Source organism: Bufo bufo, chromosome 1 (assembly GCF_905171765.1).
Source record: "Bufo bufo chromosome 1, aBufBuf1.1, whole genome shotgun sequence".
In the NCBI taxonomy this organism is placed as follows: domain Eukaryota; kingdom Metazoa; phylum Chordata; class Amphibia; order Anura; family Bufonidae; genus Bufo; species Bufo bufo.
Genome location: NC_053389.1, coordinates 302,227,766 through 302,238,195, shown reverse-complemented (window position 1 = coordinate 302,238,195; position 10,430 = coordinate 302,227,766). Strand labels below are relative to the sequence as shown.

Sequence of the window (10,430 nt, the reverse complement as noted above, 5' to 3'; positions counted from 1 at the left end):
GAAGAGCAAACTTCCCCAAAGCAATCACATATCGGATTGCCAACCCTTCCAGAGAACACCAGTGTAAAGCCTGGCAGTTGTCCCAGATCCTTTACTTCACCTGTGAAGCAAGTTATACATCAGCTAAAGGTACACAAGCTCAAATTAGCTACATCACCCTGCAAATTTATACCATCACATGCAGCGCACAATCCAGACTGCAAAGATGGAAACTTTCCTGGGCGGCTACAATTATACATAAGACAATGAGGTCATCACAAGGTAAGGCAGAACTTAATGTGTTTTGGCGAGTGTTGCAAAGTTTAGCACGGCATCCTATGACAGCTTTTCATTATAAGACTGGATATAGTTTGGATTTATGTATTCGTTTACTAATAATGGTATGCAGAGTTCAAATATAATTACAATTATTTCCCTCAACCACATCATTGTATCTACAATTATAGTATACACTCAGGTCTGAGCTTTTATTAATGATGCATACATTATCAATAGCTAATTATATGGCCTTATTCAAACTCCATTTTGAATGGATCCATAAATGGACATACAAACTGGTCCACTATGCCTTAACCCCTTAGGGACCGGGCTCATTTTCACCTTAAGGACCAGGCCATTTTTTGCAAATCTGACCAGTGTCGCTTTATGTGGTGATAACTTTAAAATGTTTTTAACTTATCCAGGCTATTCTGAGATTGTTTTTTCGTCACATATTGTACTTCATGACACTGGTAAAATGAAGTAAAAAAAAATCTTTTTTATTTATAAAAAAGTACCAAATTTGCTAATTTTTAAGTTTCAATTTCTCTACTCCTATAATACATAGTTATTACTTTACATTCCCTATGTCTACTTCATGTTTGGATCATTTTGGGAATGATATTACATTTTTTGGGGATGTTACAAGGCTTAGAAGTTTAGAAGCAAATGTTGAAATTTTTCTGAAGTTTTCAAAAACCCACTTTTTAAGGACCAGTTCAGGTCTGAAGTCACTTTGTGAGGCTTACATAATAGAAACCACCCAAAAATGACCCCATTCTATAAACTACGTCCCTCAAGGTATTCAAAACTGATTTTACAAACATCATTAACCCTTTAGGTGTTCCACAAGAATTAATGGAAAATAGAGATACAATTTCAAAATTTCCCTTTTTTTTGCAGATTTACCATTTTATGTGGTCGCAAACTGGCAGATTTTTCCATATGTGGTCGTAAACTGCTGTACGGGCACACGGCAGGGCGCAGAAGGAAAGGAATGCCATACGGTATTTGGAAGGCAGATTTTGCTGGACTGGTTTTTTGACACCATGTCCCATTTGAAGCCCCCCTGATGCACCCCTAGAGTAGAAACTCCAAAAAGTGACCCCATTTTAGAAACTACACCCCTCAAGGTATTCAAAACTGATTTTACAAACTTTGCTAACCCTTTAAATGTTCCACAAGAATTAATGGAAAATAGAGATACAATTTCTACATTTCACTTTTTTGGCAGATTTTCCATTTTAATATTTTTTTCCAATTACAAAGCAAGGGTTAACAGCCGAACAAAACTTAATATTTCGGCCCTGATTCCGTAGTTTACAGAAACACCCCATATGTGGTCGTAAACTGCTGTACAGGCACACAACAGGGCGCAGAAGGAAAAGGAATGCCATGCGGTTTTTGGAAGGCAGATTTTGCTGGACTGTTTTTTTGACACCATGTGCCATTTGAAGCCCCCCTGATGCAGCCCTAGAGTAGAAACTCCAAAAAAGTGACCCCATTTTAGAAACTACGGGATAGGGTGGCAGTTTTGCTGGTACTAGTTTAGGGTACATATGATTTTTGGTTGCTCTATATTTTTATCTATATCTTTTTGTGAGGCAAGGTAACAAGAAATAGCTGTTTTGGCACAGTTTTTTTTTGTTATTTACAACATTCATCTGACAGGTTAGTTCATTTGGTATTTTTATAGAGCAGGTTGTCACAGATGCGGCGATAACTAATATGTATACTTTTTTTATTTATTTATGTAAGTTTTACACAATGATTTCATTTTTTAAACAAAAAAAATAATGTTTTAGTGTTTCCATAGTCTGAGAGCCATAGTTTTTTTAGTTTTTGGGCGATTATCTTGGTTAGGGTATTATTTTTGCGGGATGAGATGACGGTTTGATTGGCACTATTTTGGGGTGCGTATGACTTTTTGCTCGCTTGCTTTTTTTGTGATGTAAGGTGACAAAAAATGGCTTTTTTTACACAGTTTTCTTTTTTTTCTTTTACGGTGTTCATCTGGGTTAGCTCATGTAACATTTTTATAGAGCAGGTTATTATTATTAGGACGCGGTGATACCTAATATGTATACTTTTTTAAATTTACTTAAGTTTTACACAATAACAGCTTTTTTAAAACAAAAAAAAATTATGTTTTAGTGTCTCCATATTCTGAGCCATAGTTTTTTTTATTTTTGTGGCGATTGTCTTAGGTAGGGGCTCATTTTTTTGCGGGATGAGGTGACGGTTAGATTGGTTCTATTTTGGTGGGCATATGCCTTTTTGATTGCTTACTGTTGTACTTTTGTGATGTAAGGTGACAAAAAAATGGTTTATTTAGCACAGTTTTAATTTTTTACGGTGTTCAGCTGAGGGGTTAGGTCATGTGATATGTTTATAGATCCGGTTGATATGGACTCCGCGATACCTAATATGTCTACTTTTTTTTTTTCCTTATTTTTTACCAATTTATTTTAACTTTATTTGGGGAAAATTACATTTTTTTGTTCTTTTTTACTTGAAACTTTTAATTTTTAGGGGGGAAAACTTTTTTTTCCCTTTTTTTTTCGTCCCACTTTGGGACTTTAACTTTTGGGGTCTGATCCCCTTTACAATGCATTCCAATACTTCTGTATTGGAATGATTGGCTGTATGAGTAATACATTGTGTATTATTCATACAGCTTCTGGCCTGTGAGATCCAGGGGGCTGGATCTCACAGGCTCATCACAGGAAGGCAGCGTCGATGCCTCAGGAAGGCATTGCGCTGCCTTCCATGCCAACGGGTCCCCCCCCTACAGCCCCACGGGGACCCGTTGGCACCGCCGCCCGCCGCTGCACCATAAAAAGCCGCAAATCGCAGGTCTGAATTGACCTGCGGTTTGCGGCGATCGCCGACACGGGGGGGTCACGGGACCCCCCCCGCGCGCATTGTCCCCGGGTGCCTGCTCAATGATTTGAGCAGGCACCTAGTTCCGATCACTGCCCGCCGCGCGGCGGTGATCGGAAATACATAGGACGTACAGGTATGCTCTGTTTCCTTAAGCACTGGGACATCAGGGCGTACCTGTATGCCCTATGTCCTAAACAGGTTAAAGAGGACCCGTCCCCTCTCCTGACATATCTGTTTTAGTAACTATTTGCACCCCTACAAAGGGAGAGTTCAATGAATTATAACCCGGGGGTTTTGATAGTGCTTTTTGGAGAATGTGGGTCAGAAGTGGAAGTCCCGGCCCAGGTCAGACGGATTTGGATGCGGGGATTGATGGTCGCTAAAGCTATATTGATAAAGTATTGGGGCTCTGTCTCCCCGCCCTCAACAAGGGAGTGGGGGTCATATCTTCAAAAAATTAGAGTTTATGAGGACATTGAAAGGAAACGGAGAATTGCACGCAGATCTACATAGCCATAATTAATATTATTTTACACATTGATGAATGGAGTGGACGGCAGCCAATGGGGGGGTGGATATAGTTATTATTATATATTTTCGTGAGGGTGTTCTTAGGATGTTGTATAGAATTTTTCTTCTTGTAAGGATGTTTATGATTGCTATGCTAGGCATACCGTTGTGATTATCACTGTTTTATGTACTAATATCATGATTTGGAAAATAAAAATATATATTTATTTAAAAAAAAAAAAAAACTATTTGCACCCCCCTTGCAATAATGATTCTGGAGCATTAATTCATGACTCTATGTTGTACCGTTCCTTTATTATACCTTCTAGAAGTAATGTTGAATTACTAGTGCAGTGGCCGGGTTTGGGGTAGCTTCAGAGAGATGTGAGGCCTGTTTCGTATTTATCTTTTGTAACTGCTTTTAATGGAGAAAAAATTAAGTTGTCGCTTACATTTATTGGGGTAGCTTCAATGTTACGTTGGGTCCCCCAGACACTGACAAGGTGTCACCAGGTGTTGCTTCTCACTGGAATGATGGGAAGTGGTGCGCCCCAAAGGGAAATAAGTCCAGAGAGTCAGGGTCTGAAGTTATCTAGTGCACTTCTTTACTGGAGGAACTCAAGTGCAAATGCATAGGGCTGGCTTCTCCAATCTCCTCACTTGCAGAAGAAGGTTTGATGCTGAGAAAAGGCTCAAGCTAGCAGTCCCTCTAGCACTCAGATGACTGGTGCTCTGGTCAAAGGCTGGTGGTCCAGGGTTTGAGTATCCTGTCTCAGCATCTTCTTCTGGTCACTCAAGTAGTCTTGCACAGTCACTTCTTCTAGACACTGATTCCAAACTGCAGACATCTAGGGGCTCTGACTGCTCTGCTTATATACAGTTTCTAGCTGAACTAGAACCTTCTAATGGGAGGGGTGGAGTGGAGAAACTCAGCACAAACAGATACAATGTTACAATGTTTGTTCGTCATAGACTTGCATTAGAACCTAAATAATAGTCATGGGGAATGAGGAAGCAGTTTTTCTAGACCAAAAAAAGTATTCAGAAATAATACCATCGCTAAACTAGACATCTGGAGAGTTATTCTGTTTTTGGTGGTAAACAAGTCAGGCCTTTTCCCTTTTCAAAAACTCTTCTTTAACCCTTATGGGAATTGTGGAAAATTATTAGGTTCCCATTATTAGCTAGAAAGTCCCAAAAGTCTCACAGTATTCATTAATCCATTCCACAGTGCCATGGAAACAGTATAAGTAAGTGCAGGTTTATCCAATAACGTAAGGAGTTGATGACTTTGCATAGGGGATATAGGGGCAAATGTGCACAAATGTCAAGACTTAAAAGTACCCCTGCTCCAGGGCACTACACTAGTAGTTTGCAATGAAGGTCCATCTGGGTGTTACCAGTTAGGGTGTGTCCCTGTACAGTCAGACACTGACAGCACGGATTGGATAATGTCAGACTGTGCAAGCTGTATGGGGCACAAATTATTATATTAATAATCGTTCGCCTCCACACCCTACAATGACTGCCACATGTAAACGGAAATTAAAGAGTGCTAATGAACTTGCTATACCATCAATCAGCACTTTTTTATGGACACAATCTGCACATGTAAAAGGACACTCACTATGTATCTCTATATGCACCTATTCCTAAGCATATGCACAGTGTTTTCTGTAGATAATGGCCATAAGTATGACAGTTTTGAGAATCTCAAATTGCAGATCCCACAGAACTTGATAGCAGGGGACCTTTGAAAACAGGAAGTCCAGTTAGGAAAGGGGGATGTTCCTGCCCTGTCTGACACTATCCAGTCAGTGCTGCTGATGTCAGACCGTGCAGGCAAACACACTGTAGACTCCTAGAATGGCACAACATAGAGTTACATGAAAAAATTATTAAATGGAGAATGCAAGTATTTACTAAAATAAACATGTCAGAAGAGGTTACAAGTAAACATGAGCGAACCAATTTGTAATGAACTGGGTTTGTTACAAACTTTTTAAAATTATGTCCGGCAGAAAAAACTGAAATTTTTCAGGTTCGTTTTGGACATGTCCAGTAAAATGGCACTTGATGGCGTTTTACTGCACATGATGGCGGGAAAAAGCACTAGGGAGGAAGAAGAAGGGTGCTCACATGACCCTGAGAGGAAGTGGAGGGGGGACTGTTGCCCTGATTGGCTTACAAGTCGACAGACAGCCTGGATGAGTCAGTCAGTGCTGCAGCAGGCAGGAAGGTGTCCTAGCAGAATGATCAGAACGTTATTCTGTGCTGGGCTGGGCTGTGAATGAGGATGGTTGGATGTAGCAATGCTTGCCAAGAAAACAAGCTTAGGGAGTCAGGGACAGTGAAAAGTCACAATCAAGCTTGTATTTAATAATACATACTTGAAAGTGCTCGTGGGTGATTTATATGAATGCTATACGTGATTTGTCATTAAATGTCAGTAAAATACAGAATATCTTTTTCAAAGCATTGCAGCTATTCTTTGCTTACATTATTTTGATATTACCAGCACAATCCAGAAGTTGCACCATGCAGGAAAGCAACCTAAACTTTGCCATTTTGCACAAATATTCTAAAATGACCATATGCTGATGTGTGGGACACATAAATGGTTAAGACTACAAAGCTAATGTAAAATACATTGAATAGCATCTTACTTGGCTCCTGTTTTAATCCACAGTTCTTTAATCATATGCACACAGTAGATCAAAGAAGCTTCAATCAGACACCAAAAGACACGAGAAGGGATAAAACTGCTATAATTTTGCAGTACCGAACATCCGCGACTGACTGCTGCTAAACGAGAAGCACTGAAGGGGTTAGATTGCCAAGGTATCCTGGTTTTATGTCACAATCCTAATGACTAGGGATGAGCGAACCCGAACTGTATAGTTCGGGTTCGTACCGAATTTTGGGGTGTCCGTGACACGGACCCGAACATTTCCGTAAAAGTCCGGGTTCGGGTTCGGTGTTCGGCGCTTTCTTGGCGCTTTTTGAAAGGCTGCAAAGCAGCCAATCAACAAGCGTCATACTACTTGCCCCAAGAGGCCATCACAGCCTTGCCTACTATTGGCATGGCTGTGATTGGCCAGTGCAGAATGTGACCCAGCCTCTATATAAGCTTGGGTCACGTAGCGCTGCACGTCACTCTGCTGATTCAAGCATAGGGAGAGGTTGCTGCTGCGACGTTAGGGTGAGATTAGGCAGATTAACTCCTCCAAAAGAATTAATTCAGTGATCGATCTCCAGCTGTGGATCATTGAAGTGCTGATATTGAATTGCTCACTTTTATTAGGCTGCCCAGAGCGTTTTTATATCACTTTTTTCTGGGGTGATCGCCGGCCATTTTGTGGCTTGCTTGTGCGCCAGCACAAGCTACCACCAAGTGCATTTAACCATCAATAGTGTGGTTATTTTTTGCTATATCCTACATCAGGTGCAGGCTGAGCCTGTGTCACCCAAGTGCATTTAACCATCAACAGTGTGGTTATTTTTTGGCCATATACTACATCAGGTGCAGGCTGAGCCTGTGTGTCACCCAAGTGCATTTAACCATCAACAGTGTGGTTATTTTTTGGCCATATACTACATCAGGTGCAGGCTGAGCCTGTGTCACCCAAGTGCATTTAACCATCAACAGTGTGGTTATTTTTTGCTATATCCTACTTTAGGTGCAGGCTGAGCCTGTGTCACCCAAGTGCATTTAACCATCAACAGTGTGGTTATTTTTTGGCCATATACTACATCAGGGGCAAGTTGAGCCTGTCACCCAGCGCCTAAAAAATAGGCCTGACATTTCTATTCCTCCAAATCAGTACAGCTTTAGCTGGTCAAGTTATATTTAGTGACCGTAAAAGCACAGTTTTTGTTCTGGGTTGAAAAACTATTCCCAAATTTGCCATTCTCAAAATTAGTAGTTTCTGCTATATCAGGCCTACTTTAAATCTATCCCAAAAAGGATATCTTAGATTGAAGGTGCTGATAGTGTCATTCTGAAAAACTTAACACACACGCTACCGTGCAGATACAAGTCTAATTCTGTGATTATAGGTATATCTGTCACACAGCGCGTAAAAAATAGGCCTCACATTTCTATTCCTCCAAATCAGTACAGTTTTAGCTGGTCAAGTTATATTTAGTGACCGTAAAAGCACAGTTTTTGCTCTGGGTTGAAAAACTATTCCCAAATTTGCCATTCTCATAAATAAGTAGTTTCTGCTATATCAGGCCTACTTTAAATCTATCTCAAAAAGGATATCTTAGATTGAAGGTGCTGATAGTGTCATTCTGAAAAACTTAACACACACGCTACCGTGCAGATACAAGTCTAATTCTGTGATTAAAGGTATATCTGTCACACAGCGCGTAAAAATTAGGCCTGACATTTCTATTCAACCAAATCTGTACTGTTTTAGCTGGTCAAATTATTTGTAGTGACCGTAAAAGCACAGTTTTTGTTCTGGGTTGAAAAACTATTCCCAAATTTGCCATTCTCAAAATTAGTAGTTTCTGCTATATCAGGCCTACTTTAAATCTATCCCAAAAAGGATATCTTAGATTTAAGGTGCTGATAGTGTCATTCTGAAAAACTTAACACACACGCTACCGTGCAGATACAAGTCTAATTCTGTGATTAAAGGTATATCTGTCACACAGCGCGTAAAAAATAGGCCTCACATTTATATTCAACCAAATCTGTCATTACTTGTGTGCCTGTATTAGTGTAATACGGTACCTAAATAGATAGCCAGACAGTGTTAGGTGTCTGTAAAAAAAGGCCTGAATTTTAATTCAATACATTGGCCCGAATAATATTTTTCTTATTGTGGTGAACGGTAACAATGAGGAAAACAACTAGAAAGGGACGTGGACGCGGACATGGTCGTGGTGGTGTTAGTGGACCCTCTGGTGCTGGGAGAGGACGTGGCCGTTCTGCCACAGCCACACGTCCTAGTGTACCAACTACCTCAGGTCCCAGTAGCCGCCAGAATTTACAGGGATATTTGGTGGGGCCCAATGCCGTTCTAAGGATGGTAAGGCCTGAGCAGGTACAGGCATTAATCAATTGGGTGGCCGACAGTGCATCCAGCACGTTCACATTATCTTCCACCCAGTCTTCTGCAGAAAGCGCACAGATGGCGCATGAAAACCAAGCCCATCAGTCTGTCACATCACCCCCATCACCCCCATGCATATCAGGGAAACTGTCTGAGCCTCAAGTTATGCAGCAGTCTCTTATGCTGTTTGAAGACTCTGCTGCCAGGGTTTCCCAAGGGCATCCACCTAGCCCTTCCCCAGGGGTGGAAGAGATAGAATGCACTAACGCACAACCACTTATGTTTCCTGATGATGAGGACATGGGAATACCACCTCAGCACGTCTCTGATGATGACGAAACACAGGTGCCAACTGCTGCGTCTTTCTGCAGTGTGCAGACTGAACAGGAGGTCAGGGATCAAGACTGGGTGGAAGACGATGCAGGGGACGATGAGGTCCTAGACCCCACATGGAATGAAGGTCGTGCCACTGACTTTCACAGTTCGGAGGAAGAGGCAGTGGTGAGACCGAGCCAACAGGGTAGCAAAAGACAAAGAGGGAGCAGTGGGCAAAATCAGAACACCCGCCGCCAAGAGACTCCGCCTGCTACTGACCACCGCCATCTGGGACCGAGCACCCCAAAGTCAGCTTCAAGGAGTTCCCTGGCATGGCACTCCTTTAAACAATGTGCTGACGACAAGACCCGAGTGGTTTGCACGCTGTGCCATCAGAGCCTGAAGCGAGTCATTACCGTTCTGAACCTTAGCACAACCTGCATGACCAGGCACCTGCATGCAAAGCATGAACTGCAGTGGAGTAAACACCTTAAAAACAAAGAAGTCACTCAGGCTCCCCCTGCTACCTCTTCTGCTGCTTCCGCCTCGGCCTCTTCTGCTGCTGCCGCCGCCTCGGCCTCTTTCTCCGCCTCTGGAGGAACGTTGGCACCTGCCGCCCAGCAAACATGGGATGTACCACCAACACCACCACCTGCGTCACCAAGCATCTCAACCATGTCACACGGCAGCGTTCAGCTCTCCATCTCACAAACATTTGAGAGAAAGCGTAAATTCCCACCTAGCCACCCTCGATCCCTTGCCCTGAATGCCAGCATTTCTAAACTACTGGCCTATGAAATGCTATCATTTAGGCTGGTGGACACAGACAGCTTCAAACAGCTCATGTCGCTTGCTGTCCCACAGTATGTTGTTCCCAGCCAGCACTACTTCTCCAAGAGAGCCGTGCCTTCCCTGCACAACCAAGTGTCCGATAAAATCAAGTGTGCACTGCGCAACGCCATCTGTGGCAAGGTCCACCTAACCACAGATACGTGGACCAGTAAGCACGGCCAGGGACGCTATATCTCCCTAACTGCACACTGGCTAAATGTAGTGGCGGCTGGGCCCCAGGCGGAGAGCTGTTTGGCGCACGTCCTTCCGCCGCCAAGGATCGCAGGGCAACATTCTTTGCCTCCTGTCTCCTCCTCCTCCTACTCAGCTTCCTCCTCCTCTTCTTCCACCTGCTCATCCAGTCAGCCACACACCTTCACCACCAACTTCAGCACAGCCCGGGGTAAACGTCAGCAGGCCGTTCTGAAACTCATATGTTTGGGGGACAGGCCCCACACCGCACAGGAGTTGTGGCGGGGTATAGAACAACAGACCGACGAGTGGTTGCTGCCGGTGAGCCTCAAGCCCGGCCTGGTGGTGTGCGATAATGGGCGAAATTTCGTT

At 42.8% G+C, this 10,430-nt stretch overlaps 1 long non-coding RNA gene across 1 annotated transcript; it reads left to right on the top strand.

Annotated features, from left to right (window-relative positions):
- Nucleotides 1-202: 202 nt before the first annotated feature.
- On the top strand, nt 203-6,495 carry LOC120986983. The gene is made up of 2 exons (XR_005775861.1): nt 203-261; nt 6,344-6,495. It is a non-coding gene; the product is annotated as an uncharacterized LOC120986983 (long non-coding RNA).
- The last annotated feature ends 3,935 nt before the right edge of the window (nt 6,496-10,430 follow it).